At 34.3% G+C, this 17,787-nt stretch overlaps 1 protein-coding gene across 2 annotated transcripts in view; it reads right to left on the bottom strand.

Annotated features, from left to right (window-relative positions):
* Window positions 1–17,787, bottom strand: part of GPM6A (glycoprotein M6A) — a 120,619-nt gene that overhangs the window by 37,398 nt on the left and 65,434 nt on the right. The window lies entirely within an intron of this gene.

Below are 17,787 nucleotides of genomic sequence, written 5' to 3'. Positions count from 1 at the left end.
TGCATGATTCCTGCTGATCACCTACCAGATTACTGAGGATGACTCTCAATAACAGGAAAACCATCATAAAAAACACAAATTCAGTCCAATTCCTTCCATCATCACAGGTTTATCCAATTTCTTGGACATATTCTTCTGACAACAGAATTGATCCTGCCTGCAAGACCAATTCCTTGTGCACCACTCAAATACCTCACAAGAATTAATAAAGGCATCCACAAAAGAGCACAAAATTAGAAAAATCATATAGCTGAGTTTTCTCTCAATATATTTTACTCCGTGTGATGTTTCTTAAGTGAAGGTAATTGCTCTTGAGTTATAAAAGACCAACGTCATGTCCTGCCATCACAGTGTCTAAAACAATGCCCAGTTCCACAAAAAGACATTTCTTCAGGAAGTGTACTCAAGTTTCTGGCACTACCCTGCCTGGTTTCATGAATGCAGCAGCTCTGACTCTTCCAAATCTCATCAATCCCATAAGACCTCTTACACCCCATGGAACCCTTCTTATTGCCTTCTGAAGGGACAGAGAAGGTGGGAATCATTGGCTGAGAGAAGACAAACAGGCATGACTCAGTAATCAGGAGCTGTGTTTTCTCCTAAACACTACCAGTTTATAGCAAAAAGGACCTGGATAGAAAACAAAGTGAGGCATAGAGATTTAAAATATTTATAAAATATTTATACAGACAAAGACCAATTAAAAATTATGTATAAGATGTTCAATAGGTATAATTCAATATATTTTAACTTGTTCCGAAGGCTTTATACTATGCTAAATCATAATACCAGAGATATAATAAAAGTAAAAAGCCATTCTTTAAAGACAATATGTCTACTTTCATTATGTCTAATTCTCAAATGTAAATTCTCTATGTAATTTCATATTTTGTCTTTTAATTTGGTATATTTCTATTTCCTTTAGCCTAGATAATCCAGGTAATAATTTGCTCTGTCTGTTAAAACCTTTATTTACTGCTTTTAATGAACAAATATTAAATCACCACATGTATTTTCAGCATTTATATATATACACATCTATTTATATATGAGATTCCCTGACGAGAACAGTTTAAGCCACTTTCAAATATGTACACATTTTACCCAAATAGAAACCCCTTGCTTTTTTGCAAATATAGGTAATATTATGTAAGGCAGTACTCAAATGGTTGGATAGCTTCTGGTAAAAAAAAAATAAAGTATACTAAATAGTGAATATACTAAATATAAAAAAGACAAAACAATACCTAAGTATGTATGATAGTTGTATAAAAAGAAAGTTATAGCTTGAGATTATTTTTTTTTAAGGACAATTTACTTTATCAGAGCCAGCTGTGAAGTAGCAGAGGTAAAATGTGCAAATCCATCCATTCAAACTGCTGCCTAAGTCTTGCTTAGGTAACCTGTTGTACAAGTCACCCACCTCGAGCATTCACCACACAGGCCCATGGGTGTAACACCCTGCAGGCTTTTAGGTGAGAGCATCTATCTCCCACCCTCCACCTCATCTCTGAGCCCCTGCATTACTGGGTGAGGAGCAAACTCCAATCCCTGCCATTCCACCGTTCTGGCAGCAGGCAGCTCTCCTCTTCAGCAGCACAAGGCTTTGGATGCCCAGCGATCACTTTGGGTCTTTCTTCAGTGACAGACTATGAGAGTTTTATACCCAGGGACTCTGTGTGCTTTTCATCAGTGCAAGATCTTAGGAACAGACGAGAAAAAATGTATAAATTATTTTGGAGTAACTAATTCTGCATGCAAACAACTGCAGGAAACACTTAAAACTCCTTTGGTCCTGTTTTCTAAGATTACCCTCAATAATAAAAACTCTGATTAATCCTTCAGTGTTTAAAAGCTTACACGAATATTAGAAAAAAAATCATTCACTGGAAAACCTACTGTCTTAAGGACAAAAAACCTAAGAAATAAATATTTAAAACAAGTTAATTGAATGACAACTACTGGACAACACACAGTTACCTGACATCAGAGTTTATCACAAATAACAGCAGAAAAAGCCTCAGAAAACTAGGACGACTGTACATCTATTGACATTATATGAGAAAGCAGAAAAGAAAGGAGAGAGATGACAAGGGGGTAAAAACAGAAATTATGTATGTGGGCTTGTAAAATCAAAGATGAAAAAATAAGATAGACCTAAATATTTTCAGGGACACCTGAACTTTAGGGAGTATTTCTTAGTATTGTAATAGCTTGGGGCAGAGAAGAGGAAGATATTTTGTAAAGATTTCTTTTTCCCCTTCTGAGAAAAATGAAGTGGAAGAGAGAAAGTTGTGTGCACTGTTGTCTGGGAACAGATATCTGCATTACCTCCTGAAGCTGCTGCACTAGGTCCAGTGAGGGTTGAGCACACACTAAGGTGTCACAAATACAGATGTCATCCAAACCCACGGCCAGTGATAGTACTTGAGCTTTATTATACTGTAAAAGTATAGTAAAATAGCCTAATAAAATAAAAACAGTATCAATTATAGGTGTAATAACACCAATCCAAGTACAATCCCAGGAAAAATCAAAATCGAAAAATCAAAATCAAAAAATCAAAATCAAAAGTGAATCCGTTTTTTTCCCCCATTGCTTCAAAATTTGTAAAATAACTGAAACAAATTTATAGTTTGTGAAGATTAATCTCTCCCATTAAAACTGTTCATGTTCATAAGTCTTTGAGGGAAGCTTTTAGTGGTATATTCCACCAACTTGAGATCTTTTAATTCATATAATTATGGGGAAAAATTCAACAATGTGAAATTTTCATATAATCATACAATGTCAAAGCCTTTCTCATTTACTTAGCTCTTCCATGTCAAAGCCTTTCTCATTTACTTAGCTCTTCCATAGCCCTACTACTACCTTTCTCACTGTTTACTTCATGAGTAACTAGAGTTTTGAGTGCTGTCAGATCAACTCAAAACTAAAGAAAACCAGTGAATCAGCACTATGATTTCAAAATGGATATTACACATCATTCATACCCCACACAAGGTAATGTGCTATAGGTAATATCTGCTCCAATTCTTTCCTTTCAGCTGTTCAGCATGTGCAAATGGCTGTTTAATACCAGAACAATAGAAATGCTATTTTAACCTGCACAGTGAAATTGAGTCACCAGCACAGTGTGACTCAGCTGTGAGATATGTGTGTATGTCTGTGCGAGACAGGCACTCATTCACCTCTCAGAACACCCTCTTCACAAGGCAGTTAACACATACAGTCACAGAAATAATTACTGCCGGAGATGAAAAAGGCTGTATGCTTCTTTGATGTTTGTTCTCCTCTTCAAATACAGTTTTCAGCACTTTTCAAACTGTTAACTCTGCTCAATAAGCTTGTGCTATATAATTCAGCACCTACCATTCTTATTTTGCTGATGTGTACCAAAATTTTTCCTTCAGGTAAAAATCCAGTTCTTCTAGGACCACGTGTCTTCACTAAAACTGTGGAAGTTATCAAAAACACTGTCTTTTTCAGTGGTTTTCAACATGAAGGTCTGTACCGTTCTTTTTTTCTCTATTTTATTTTAATCATTCCATAGAGAAAATTTAGTCATGAAATACACAGAAGAAGACAAGACCAGAAATTTTATTTTACAAGGATAAAATAAAACTCCAAATACTGGTTCTATTCAGCTATCAAAATGCAACACAATTAATGTTGTATTACACCCATCCATTTCCAGTCAACAAACATCTCCTAGACAGCTACCTCTCTGTTAGTACAATTATTACTGTCTATATCAGAAATATTTTTGATATAGATATCTGAACTTGCCTTATACAGGCAAATCTGCAAATATCTTCTAGTTTCTGGGGTTTGGGTGTAAATATTATATCTTCAAGGGCATCAGCCAAAAATAAGTTGTCTTTCTGTTTATACAATCTCTACATTAAGAAGGCAAAAAATGTAGGTATCAGACAGAAGAAATTTTTAGATGTGATTTTTTTTTTGATGTGATATACATCTAATTATACACACAAATTGCATCACTACAATAATTTCTTTGTTTGTGTGTTAGCGATACATGAACTCTTTCTCCTCAGTGCAGATCAGGATCTATAATTAAAAAATAAAATACTCAATCCATTTCTGGCTAGTGTATTTATTCAAGACTTACATCTCTTGCCACTTTTGTCTGTAAAAGTGAAGTTAAACCAATGAAATCATAACCAGTTACAGAAGGCTGTTATGCTACTTCCTTTTACATAAAAGATTAAGAAAACCCATTCACCTGAGATATTACCATGAAGAAAATCAGTTTTAAAAATATCTATGAAAAGTAAACATACAAAATACAGAAGGATATTCTGTTTTTTTTTTTTTCATCCTTTCCAACTCATTTGCAGCTGGAACACCTAAATGATTAATCAGAGACAGCTACATGTCCAAAGAATTACTGATTAATCACAGATAATTACATCTCCAATGGGAACAAGTACCTCTGAAGAATATACAACATTTTATTAACGTTTTTTCTTAAATTATTTTTCTTAAAGAGTTTTCTATCTAATATTAGAAGACAAGACAGCAGAGTACAAGTAAAATGCCAGAGAACTACATAAACTTGAAATAGAAAACAAAATAACAAAATCTTCTGTGTCTTCCATGCCTGGCTAGGCATGCATTTTCTTCATATCTAAATTTGTACCACTTGTCACACAGCTTTCATGGCCAATCAACTCAAATACAGTTTCACAGCCCCATCATGAAACATGCAGATTTACTTCTGAATTCTATTAAGCTAGACTTAACCTCAAGTCAAGCTACTGTTATGTAATATTTTAATTGATAAATACAGCCATCAAAACAAAATGTATTGAGCAAAAAGCAACATTTTTTACTTATATCTTGCACCCTGAAATTAATCAACAGATGGCACGACTTCCTGATCTGAAACTGGTCTCCACAACATCACAGTATAGCAGCAGGCAGAATCAACCCAGCTCCCTCAGTGCTATCCCGAGGACAGCAGAAAGACAAGACATTCAGGATGTGGTTTTACAGAGCTGCAGATGAGGTGAAGCAACATTTGGGAATGGATCACCAAAGATCACCCCTGTAGTCTGACTTGGAAAACCTGCTCAAGAAGTGCTGCATACGCAATCCCATGTGATTGCTCCCAGGCTCACGAATGGAATACATCCCCACTCTGCTCCACCCTCTCCCGTTATACAAGAAACTAGACCTGTAATACTAACTGAAGTTTTCTTAGTCTTGCTCAGGAGATGATTTCTCATTTAGATTAGCCTTCAATAAGAATGCTTACAATTACAGAATTACCTAGAAAGCAACAAAAAGTACATTTACCACAAAATTAATTCTGATATCCTGACCGCTATGACTACAGTGGAAAAGTAAATAGACATTGAATACTTGTAAGAAACACATGTAGAAAAGCAACAATAATGCCTCAACAAGAACAAAGGGATTCTAGGAAATAGGCAACTAATTGCATGAAAGTAAAAAACAAATATGAAGATATTCTTTTACACATTAAATTGTGTATCATTAATGGATCTACTTGGGCTTATCTCCACAGTGTGACTGGATATTAGCTAATCAGATATCAGCTAATACTGAAAATTAAAATGTTAGTCCTCAGGCTTTTACATTCATTCTGTAATATTAATAGTTAATAGTTGCTTCGTTTACTACACTCAGCGTGGGACCAAGGCTAAGAGGAATCATAAAAATGTTTTCTTATTTACATGTAAAATGCCTCAAGCTAAATTGACATACCTAACACTGTGCATTGTCAAAATCACTATAATGTGTGTTTGTTCATGAGAATCCCACTGGCCAAGATGACAACTTTTAGCAGTGGAGATATGGTCTGGTTATGCTGGATCTTGGAAGCAGCTCCCACAAACCCAGCCCTTCACCAGTTAGATCACTGTGCTTATATTACCTTGCATTAAAAAAAAATTGAAATCCCAGAAACCACCTTTGTGGACTGGTTAGGATAGCATTGCTGCCCAGGGAGTTATATGAAGGATAAATATCTGCAACTTGCAGCCAGAAACTGCTCTGTAGCATCTCATGCAATTCCCCCCTTAAAAAAAGAGCAGCAAAATATTTACCTATGCATCATCCTTCCCACCCATGCTCTGATTCTCTAACTTAGAGAAATATTCAGTCATAAGAGGAATGTGACTTCAGATATTTTAATGATACTGGGATTATCTCATCATGGACATATCAGGTCTGCACAGAGATATCCCCCAGTGGCCCTAGGCCAACAACAAAAATGATCATTTTGCAGCCTAAAAACCCCAAAAATTTTCCATCTTATTTATTACTATATTTTGTCTATAGGTTGATACAAAAGACTTTCACTAACATAAAAAAGCCCATTAAAATCCTTCAAAGAGATTTCCAAACAAAAATTTAAAGAAAAATTTCATGCTTGTAATAAAGCGGTCTGAAAATGCAGCATTAAGAGCTGAATTTGTATGTCAAGAATTCTTTAGTAACAAAAAATTCCCTTTATTGACAGCTTTAAGAGATAATGTTTTCTTATGTGGCTAAATTCTGGAATACTTGAAATTGAAGCAAAAAAGATAAAATATTTGATCCTTTAATATGTTTTGAAATGCAAAAATATTTGGAATCTTCAGTGTAATTATTAAAGCAAAAGGAATAGAGTGGTCACAGTCCAGGGAACATAACTGAGTTTGGTTCAGTTTTATCTACCATTTTTAAAAAAAACTTTTGAAATAATCAACTACTCATTTACTTTATCCTATAACAATACAAGATTACTCAGTACTTGTACAAGGAAAATATATTGTAAAAACTTTTTTAAACTGAACTGAATTGTTTGAGAAGTTTCAGTTAGAGATTTTAGGACTCTAATAGCAGCCTAAGTCAGTAGTCCAACGTAAATTCAAGGGTTTCTTGGAATGCCAGTGTTTTATTTATTTTTAAGTTTGTAAAACCTCCTGGTAGCAACATCAATATTTTTAGAAGAAAAAATTGTGCAGCAAAATATTTTTGTCAAAAAGAAAATTACTAAGGCCTTCAAAGACCTAATTTACAAATTCATTTATGAATAACTTTTTTATCCTTAGTCCATATGCAAATCTTAAAGTTCTTTCTTTCACAGTTATTTTCATTTGAAATAACAGGGATCTGGGGATTACACGGTATTTTAATAAAATTCAGTACATTACTCAAAATCCCTCCCTCCCTTTCTCACATGGATGGTGTCTTGATCTGAGTAACAGATAACAATTAGACCTGAACAAGGGTAATAGAATTAGTACATTTTTTGTACGCTGCTTAATATTCGGTATGATTTCATCCAGAACTGTCCCTTGTTGTTATCAAGCACTCAATACCCCAGCTCAATTTGTAGAGTTTAACAAACTGCACTCACTACAGGAAATAAAGTTATTCAGCAAGCCCACAAATAGTCATGGTACCTCCTGTATCAGAAATATAACTAAGATTTGCATTTTTATCATATGCACTGAACACATTTCTTCACTTATACTCAAGGCAATTAAATTTCAAATGGATTGCTTATATAGATACCTAATACTTCCCTGTCCTAATGTAGAGTTGGAGTAAAATGAAACAAGCTACTTGCCAATGAGAAGAAATATTGTTTCAAGAAGCCTTCATCTATAACACTTAGCTATTAAAACAAATATGTTTTGCAAATCCACCTTGCTGAGTGACCTGTATCTGTGTTACCATCAACTGATATATCAGACTTTCAAGGCCAAATTAAAGGTGTATTTTATATTTGAGCTAAATTATATTCAAAATAATTTTTCAGCTGATTTGAAAGACACGGCTAACATAATGAAACATGATTTTAATTCTCATTGAAGCCCAAACCATGAAAACGAACAGCAAAGAAGAAGAAATCCTCTCCTTCTCTTAGTTTAGAAGTCATGTGTGCACAAATACCAAGACAACAAACAAGGTTCATGTGTTCCATTCATCTTAACTGCTCTGAAATCTGGAGGGAAAAATAAGCCAAACAGGCTACCTATAGCTTCTTTTCCCTACAGATTAGGATAGCTGAATATGGATGGATATATATATATATATATATATATATATATATATATACACACACACATACAAAAATCCATTTCCATCATAGTGGACTGTACTCTTTTATTAATAATCAAAGAGTTTGTTGACTTCCTCTGTTGCACCAAAGTATTCTGCCAAAGTATTTGTTAAATTTGGATAACTCTCTAATGTTAGAAGCACTAGATATCACACATTTATAAAAGAGCGCTGTGAAGCAATACGCCTGATTAGTACCTTCCGGCAAAATGCAGATCTAAGGTTTAGTGACACCAGAGAAACAGTGGCTTGGCAGAAAAGACTCATCATGAGTCATGATCAAAGGTTTAGATTTCATGTAGTGAAGGTACATTCCAAGCTGTAGCAGAGACTGCACAACATCCTGAAGAGCTAGTCTGTATTTCTTTCCTACTCTGTAACTCTCAACAACAAAGGGAAACTACCTTGAATTGACTGGAAATACTTTTTTAAAGCAAAACACCTCATTTGCTTTGCCAGTTAGACAGGAAGCTAACCTTTTCATCACTCTGGGTTGATTTCTTTTCTTTTCTTTGATGGACAGGTAAATGATCATCCTGCATGCTTGTATGCTTCCTTTAAGGTACCAGTGCTACCGCTCCCAGCCCTGTCAATTGTAATTCTAAGAACTAATTTAAGCAAAAGCTCCTGGCTCAACACCTCACAGCTTGTCAAAGAAATTGGCTCAGCTACTACTTAGGTACCTCCACAAGGCTCCATTTAGTAAGGTATTGAGAATGTGCTTGGCTGAAAACCTGTAGCTTGTCCGATTGACTTAAAATCAAATTAACACCGTAACTTCAATAAAATATACAAAATATCATGTAGGTATCCAGAACTAGATGACATTACACCAGCTGGTATGACACCTTTGTTGTTCCACACTCATGTAGAAAAGAAAATATTTCATATAAGATATTTATAAATGTCCATGGTTTTATCTGTGCCCAAGGGGGTAATGCTTCTGGTGAAAAAGAAACACATTGTTAAGAGAAAATATTGGAAAAGGCACCTGTTCATGCTTGGGAAGATTGATTTTACCAGTATTGGTATTGCTCGCAATGTAAACCAATGCAATTTTTTCAGAAAAAAATGTATCAAAATAATTTAATTATACACATGAAAAAATTTATACATTTACACCTTGGACAGAAACAAATGCTCATATTTTGGACATTGATGGTTACAAGAACGTACAGAAAACTGTGTTGTAATTAGCTGTTATAGAGTATTCAGTACATTAGGTTCATTGCTGCTTAATGAGACAGATCTCAATCTAGCAGTTAATAAGTATTAAAGTTACTGACACAGAGCAGTCACTGCCTAAAATACGAATCATTCAGGCATAACATAGTCAATCTTTATAATCTTAAAAAAACTTTCTGGCTGATTTAACACAGACAACTTTAGTCAGCTTCAAAATCACTCTAAATCTAAAGGGACAGGAATAAAACAAACTGGTTTCACAAACATGATACAAATGTTTGTATGTGGGTCAGTTAATTCAAAGAGTTTGCCCATTACATGACTGCACAGATCATGTATCTAAGATTTATACATTAAATAAATCAACAAGTTATTATTGTTGATAGATGGGTTATAAGCATATTGTATATATCAATAATACATAGATGATGATTGAAACAATTATAAATTTTTATTGTTTGATGCAATTGAAAACAATAATTTGTAACACTAATTCTGTGCAACACTTACTACTCTAATTACAAAGTGAATGACAATGCCATGGATCATAAAATCAGCAAATAAGCATCCTTTTCATCTATCTTATCTAGAGTTCATAGAATCAATCCCTCAGCTCTTTTCCTCAGCCTTGAACAGAACTATTCATCCCAAAAAAAAAACTACTGTGAAGTATGTTCTGAAATATAATCCTGCACTGTTTTCTTCATTCACAAATAGGTTGAGTTATACAAGGCTTTAAGCTACATATTTTTTATTTTTTTTAGTGCATTATTCAAACCTTGAAAACCCAGAAAACATTATTTCCTGAATTTTCTGTGCACTCATCTGTTTAAATGGAATGCTCTACAAACCTCTTACATATTTAATAGGTATTTGTGGGTTTTGCACACCTTCATTTTAGAGATGGTAGCATACTTCTTATTTTCAAGTGTAGGAACAGAGGAAGAAACAGGTTATTTACCAAGTGGCTTTTCAGTTTGGTACTCAGAATAAGATTAATATGACTTCTCAGAATGCTTACATTTATATAATCAAAGCACACATGGCTGTTGTCATTTCCAATCCTTGCTGTTTAAAACTCAGAAATAAAAAAAATGCAAGCAGAGGTAAAATGTAAACACTTTGATCTCAGGAAATTTTCCGGCAGCTGTGCAGGGCATAGTGGTCAAAAGCATATGAATAAAATACCAAATATTTATCTTCCTCAAACGATCTTTTTTACCTCACAAATCTTTTCACTGCTGAAGAGGTGTGTATTTTTTATAGCTGTTAGCTGAAAACAGTGGATTTAGAGAACTCAAAAAAACCCAGACTTTTGGAAATGGTATCAATTAAAACTTTAATTGGAATTATATAGCCCTTTCCCTTTATTCTACATCATATGCAACTTCTGATTCTAATGCCCTCGTATTTTACACCACTTTTATCTCAAAAGCCTCTTTTTGCTTCATCTGCTCCCTTTACCCTCAGGCTGTCTTCATGCTGGCTACTCCTATTCCCTTGAACACCTCCTTGCCTGAGAAACACTCAGAGCTGATAATCTTGCTAGTTCTCTTCAAGCCAGGAGACAGAAAGCTCATCTGCTCTGGGGAATGAGCAGCAGGAACACAGCATTGCTTCCCCTTTCTCTCCCCATCCTTGTTCACCACCCCTCTGCAAGGCACTGAGGTATTCCTCAATGAAACAGACATGCACAGGCTGTCATGTTTACTATCCAAAAGGGTAGAACATCTTCAACTAAAGAAGTAGAAAAAATATTCTGAATATTTCTCTCTGGAAAGAAATGTCTTTTAATCTTTTTAATGGAATCATTATACGACTGTCACTTTTACACCTCAGAAAGGAAAAAAAAAAGAAGAAATAGATCATGATGAGGCAGATAACTGTTATCCTTCAAGACATGACTACTTATGAAGACTGCTCCATGAAACTAATTAATTCCATTGTACTTATTTTAAATATATATATATATGTGAATACGTATAACACTTTAAAATGAGCTACTTGAACTCTTCTATATAATGGCTTAATCTGATTTAAAAACACAAACCAATGACTCTATCAATAATCAATCAATTTGCAGACATGAATAAAACACAAAGATAAGTATTTGTTAATTAACTTGGAAAAAGCAATCTATAGGTATCATTTACTCGGTGCAAATCTACACTTTTTTTTTTTATAGATAATAACTTGAAAGATGCAGGTCATAAAGAAAGTCTCTGTGGACCAGTGTGTTACATGATTTCTCAAGTCTACAACTGAAAATCTTAGTGATATAAAACTGAAGTTTTTTTATGGGAACAGAGGCATTAAGCTTCCTTCTACCAAGACCTCAAATTAAGTCATGCATTTCTTCTGAACAGAAATATCTGCAAGCCACTTCTAATGGCTTCAAAAAGCCTATATAAATAAAACCTAAGCTGTCTCCCATTGGAGTTAAATAGCCCTTCTTACTGACTCCAGCAGGAACAATAAACTCAACAAGAATTAAATGCAAAAACAAGTTTTAAAGTAAAGGAGTGAATAACAGTATTGAGGAAAATGGCTCTTAAACAGAATAGAATCTAGCACAAGATCAATCTGCATTAAGCGTGCATTTCATTTTCACTCTCTACATAGAGTGGAAAAGCATTTATACTTATACATTAAAATACTAAAAGACATTTACAAATAATATATGGGAGGCAGACAAGAAAACTCCATTTCAAGAACAGACTCTGAAATCATATTTCATATTGCTCTAACTCACCTGCTGCTTTGCCAAGAATGACTGTGTTTCACAAAACAGTTCATTTTGTTTCACAAAATTTCATTTTTAAGATACTTAGATGTAATTATTTTCTTTCTCATAGAAATCTAAGGTTAGGGAACTATTTTTAAGATGGGCACACGAAAGCAAGGAGAGATCTGTGAAAGACCAAAGGCAATACAAAGTGGGAAAAATGCTAAAAAATAAAAGGAGAGTTGCCATATAGCATTTTCATCCTAATAGTGATAGACATCTACTAGTCATTTTTTTAACCACTGATTATGAAACCAAGCCAAACCAACCTAATTCCTACACAAAATTTCATTAAGACTGTAACTTACAATTTGGGTTTTATTTTTAACATTTCTTTAGAAAGAAATCAATTTCAAATAACGCAGAATGAAACCTATCTCCATGTGATTTGCAAAAAATATAAACTACAGGACTGCATGAAATTCAGCAGTACCCTGACAGCCTGAATACACACAGTTTCACCTATACCTCTAGATATAGATGTCATCTGGTATCTTTACACCATTTTACCCATCCTATGCCTTAACCTTAAAATAGGAAATGCCTGCAGAGTACAGTTTATGTTGGCTTTAGACTGTTTTATTATTATAAATTTTGTTTTTCCTAAATTCCAAGTGCTAAGGAGAGGAAAGGTATTACATGAAACAGGAAAAGACAGGCCAATCCTGAAATCAAGAAGCACTGTCCAGCAGCCAGGATCCATGATGACTGGCTCTCATTCCTCATGCATCTCCTTTTCTGCTAGCTTGCTCTACAGCTGGAGATCTCTGTAGTTCTTCACAGCTACACCACTGTGATGGAGTGCTTGCTAATCTCACATTTCACAGCCAGAAATATCTACTTTCCAGAACATTATTTCTCTGAAGGAGCTCCAGAGAGAAAAATCAAACAAAGCAAAAACCAAGATGGTATATCACACTTGCATAGAAACAATGGATACAATAAAATAAGTTCAAAGGAATATTTCACAGAAGTATTAGTACTTTGGCAGTGGAAAAAAAGTCTTTCAAATGATATTTGTAGTGTAAGGTTTATATTGGATTTTCCTTATTTAAGAGGTGTGTAGTTTTTTTATTACAGTGAAATAGAAAATTTTCAATTAGTATGTTTTTCTTTGAGATACTCTCAAAAGGTTTGAACTTTAAAGTTTTCTAATGTAATATATGTAAGATAATGTAATATAATGTAAATATATATATAAAATGTCTTATGAAATTTGCTGGTGATTTAAAGCAAGATCACTATAGAAAGGGAACAAATATTTTAGGAACACATAGTTATTACTATACAAATAAAACACATTTGTCTCTTTTACAAAAGTGTTTTTTTACCAAAGATTTACTAGAGACTGCTATGTCCTGTGTCAACTGCAGTGACATTTGGTGAATAAATTTGTTTTCAGTTTATTATCTTCAATTTAAAAGTCTTCCTACTCATTCAAAAAACATGAACAAAATAAAAAGTAAGGCCTGTTTGAAAGAGCAGTTTAACATTATATCTAACTTTTTTGAAAAACAAGCTTTTTAGAGGAAATGATGTAAATTTTTTACACCAAAATTAAAGACATGATAGTCATAAACCACTATTTTTTAGACTTGAAACTGTCAAAATTAATCCACTGCAGCTTTTTCTGCACTAATTAAATTAGGTTAGCACATCTATCTCCAGAGGTAAGCCATTTAGCATCAAAAAAGGTCACAGACTCAGGAAGTCTTACTGAGCTCCTATACAATCTCTTCATTGTAACACTATGCTAAGAGCAATATATTTTACTCCTGGGAAATAAAAATGTACAGAAGTGAAAAGGTCAACAGACAGAGAGGTCTGATACAAAAAAAAAGAAAGAAAAAAAAAAGAAAAAAAGGAATAAAATAAAGACAAACCCATTGGAGGAAAAATAATTTGCTAATGTAAAAGATATGGATTTATGGGTATCCATACCACACTTAGGTATAACTATTTGTACTACTTAATTTAGGTTAAACTCTAGGTTTCTTTGAAAAACAATTGGAGAATATGTCTGTTCTACAGTATCAATTTTTATGTCCACGACAATTATGCCTAGGCCATTCTGTCTGGGATTTCTGGTAAGCTTTACAATGCCATTATTCCAGGCACACACCTTCACCTACATTTACATGGGGAACTCATCACGCACGTGTGAGAGCAAAGCTGTGTTCTACTCAACAGCTGCTGCACTGTGATCACAGCCCACAGTCACAGTACTCACTATGGGAGTACAGACAAAATTTTTAAAAAGGAAGAACCAGATTCTTTGTGATCTGATATCATCCATACAAACAGCAAGCAGATAATTAATTTATTTTGACTGCCACTACACCTCTTTTTGCAGTCATGAAGGGGCTGCACAGAGCTATACAAGCAGGCAAAAGAATTTTGACTACTTTAACAGGTATTTTGAGCAACTTTACCCACTTGCCCCATTCCAGAAAAATGTTCCTTTAAACCATCTGTTGGAAGGGACATTATGATTTCCACAGTTTTTTTAAAGTTTTTAAAAAACTTTAAAATGTTGTTTTTAAAATGCTTTAGCATTTTCAAATGGATGTGTAAATTTAAGCTTTCTTTATCTATTTTTATATAAAAGATTATAATAAAGCCAAAATGAAAATACACATGGCTTTTTATAAAGCCATTTCTCTGAAGTAACAACTAATAGTATAAACTGAGATTTCCCAGCTTCAGCTGTTTCAGGAGAGAAAAGTAGTATACAGAGCAGAGCAGAGTATTTTTAGATTTTGAAGAAACAAGAGAGGGGCAGGCTTTGGTTCATTGTATAATTTTACATTTCTGTTTTTTTCCAATGAATTCTAAAGATTAGAACAGCCTTCCTACTTTGCCTCTTGCATTACATTTTCTACCCAGAGGTATTTGAAGAGTTCTGAACTTTTCATTTGTAATTATATATGTTATCTGAATTATGCATAAGCTTATTCTGATTCACTTGCCAAGTACCTGGACTAAGCCTTCTCTGAGCATGCAACACATGAAATGAAACAGAGAGCAGTAAACATCATATAGGGACATACCCAAGGATTTGGAAGAGAGCTGTTTTGCAGGCCAAATCCTCAATGTATGTGAAATGAGGTAAACTAAAATACTGAATTTTAAGTGAACTACACATATTCTGATTAGATGTCGACATAAAGAGCCTACCAGCAAGCTGAGGCTTGACTGATTAACTATGCATAAGGGAAATATGCAAGTTATTTTCATTTATGTTTTGATGAGAGTTTGCAACCAGATGTCATACATGACAGCAGAAATCAGGACACTGGTTTACTATTTCATTTATTGAAACAACATTGGATTGAGAATTTCCATTTTATGAACAGGATCTAACATGGCAAGCTGCAATATTCTCTCTCTGCTAAGACACAAAAAACATGAGCAAACTGTAAACAATTCATGTATACAATGTTATAAAAATATTGTAATTATACAATGATGTTAACATTGCAATACTGTTGGTATGGATTTACAGCACTTTTCTTAGTTAATTGAAAAAAATTCTTTAGTCTTTTTCATTTCACAGAGCCAAATCTAACAGTGGCTGAGAGCAGATGAAGGCATGAAAGTTCTCTCCCTAATCAGTGATCTTCTCCCCACGTGAAGATTTCAGAGCTTTGTATGCTGCAGGCAAACATCATTAGGGAGCACTACGAAAATCATTCTAACTGCTATTGTAACAACTATAATTGACTCTAATTCCACATGCTGCAGATAAATATCATGGGAAATTTCCAAAATTATGCTCAGATCACTGTTAGTCAATCCACTGCATTCTTATAAAAAATAGAACCTGACATTCTTTTCCATTTTAATGCAAAGAGCATATCGGTGTGTTACATGGGTTTTGCCAATCGGCTTTTAACCACAGGATAATAGTAACCAGGCTAGGTTACAGACACCAGCAGAGGGAAAAAGAATTCAGCTGCCTCCAGGGATTTCATCTGTTTCCTGGCCTAGTAGAAATCCTCCAAAGAGATGATGGAAAAAAAAATCAACTTATAGTAAATTATTCCCTTGCGTAGCTAACAAAACTCTCTGAGCGCTGTGAGTACAGTAGCTTTTTGAATAGCTAGAGAATTCCTGGTGGGCAAATCTCAGCATGGATGCAGGATGCATAGTCAGGGAAGCAGATGTGTACTTACTGAGTATATTAAAGGGTAAATATTTAGAGTTCCAGCAATGCCACAGAGTTACCTTACATATAACACCTGGAAGACTCCAAGCAGACATTACTGACTAGGTTCCATGAAATAGCACATGCAGGCACTATATACAGCACAGGCAGCATCTTAATTTCCAGTTACATAATTTCTCATCTGCCTGTCCCTATCCTTATTCAACATTACACACCAATGAGGGTTTACATAACCAAATATGAACATTGGGAAAAAGAAATTTATTGCTTTTCTATATGGGAAACACTACAGAACTATTTATCAAACTTGGTAAACTGAAAATTCAGGCCACTTCCAAAGGACTCTGCTTTACAGACAATCTAAAATCTGAGTAAAGTAAAATTCTCAAGATATTTACAAAGACCTTTGAATATAATTTCAATAACCAGAAACTTCAGAAACTGAAAGTGTAAGCCAAGAGACCAGGTAATACAAGATACAAGATAATGCAGATGAAATGGACACTATTTTTTTTCTCTTTTTTATCATTTGCTAGTAATATTTGAGAGTACAAATGCTTCTCCTACAGCACAGTAAACTCACTTTATAAACCAATGGTCTTCTGCGTAAACTATAATAAACATTACCGGCAATCACATACAGTGGCCTCCAGAAACCCTTCTTTAGAATCAGTAAACTCACAACTGGATTTTTTTTTCAAGTTTGCTTGGGTTCTCAGCCACAAAAGAATGACACATATACAGTACAAAGCAATTTGCATGATATGAGTAACTGTACAGTTTTATGCAAATAAATTCCCATTAAAGGGAAATTCTTCTTGAAGAGAAAAGCAAAGAAAAAAGCTGCAATTTCCAAATTGCCAAATACAAGAACTTGTATTTGCTGCCCATATAGAAGACACATGCTTTTTTTTTTTTTTCCTAAACATTTGGTTACAAAGTCACAGACAGTTTAATCTTGCATTTGCAAATAAGTCTAACTTTCATACATTTAAAATTCTGACGAGAGGCCAGCAGAACAGGGCCAAACAAGCATGATATTTTTCATCAGACCCTCACACAAGCTCAACATTTCTGTAGGTTAGGATAGCACAAAAACATGAAGGCTGGCACTGCATTTTGCCAATAAATTCCAGGGAGCTCAGTAAAAAAACACTAATGAATCTTCAAGTATATGTCCTCAAATGACAGAAAACTGCTCATTTCCACAAAACAAATGGCAATATGTTTATGTGAGCTCATCTAAACGACCTTAGAAGACTTTCCTCTGCTTTCTCAAATAGTATCTTCTGAGGAAAATCACTCTAAAGAGACATGAAAAGGTCAATATAATGCTTTAGATGATGACAATAAAGAACCTAAGAACCCTTCTAAAGCTTGGCCATGCCTTCAGACAGAAAGTGTACATTTCAGATCCACTCAACTAATATTCAATAAAGAAGTCAAAGACTTCAGAAAGTATCTTATATGGTGGGGGAAATACAACAAAGGAAAACTGCAAAACATGCAGCAGGGTGCATCTTCATCCAAATATACTGCATTCTAGTAA

The sequence above is a fragment of the Cyanistes caeruleus genome, chromosome 5 (genome assembly GCF_971803275.1).
Source record: "Cyanistes caeruleus chromosome 5, bCyaCae1.hap1.1, whole genome shotgun sequence".
NCBI lineage: Eukaryota > Metazoa > Chordata > Aves > Passeriformes > Paridae > Cyanistes > Cyanistes caeruleus.
The sequence above is the reverse complement of the archived record's forward strand: the minus strand, read 5'-3'. Positions and strand labels throughout refer to the sequence as shown.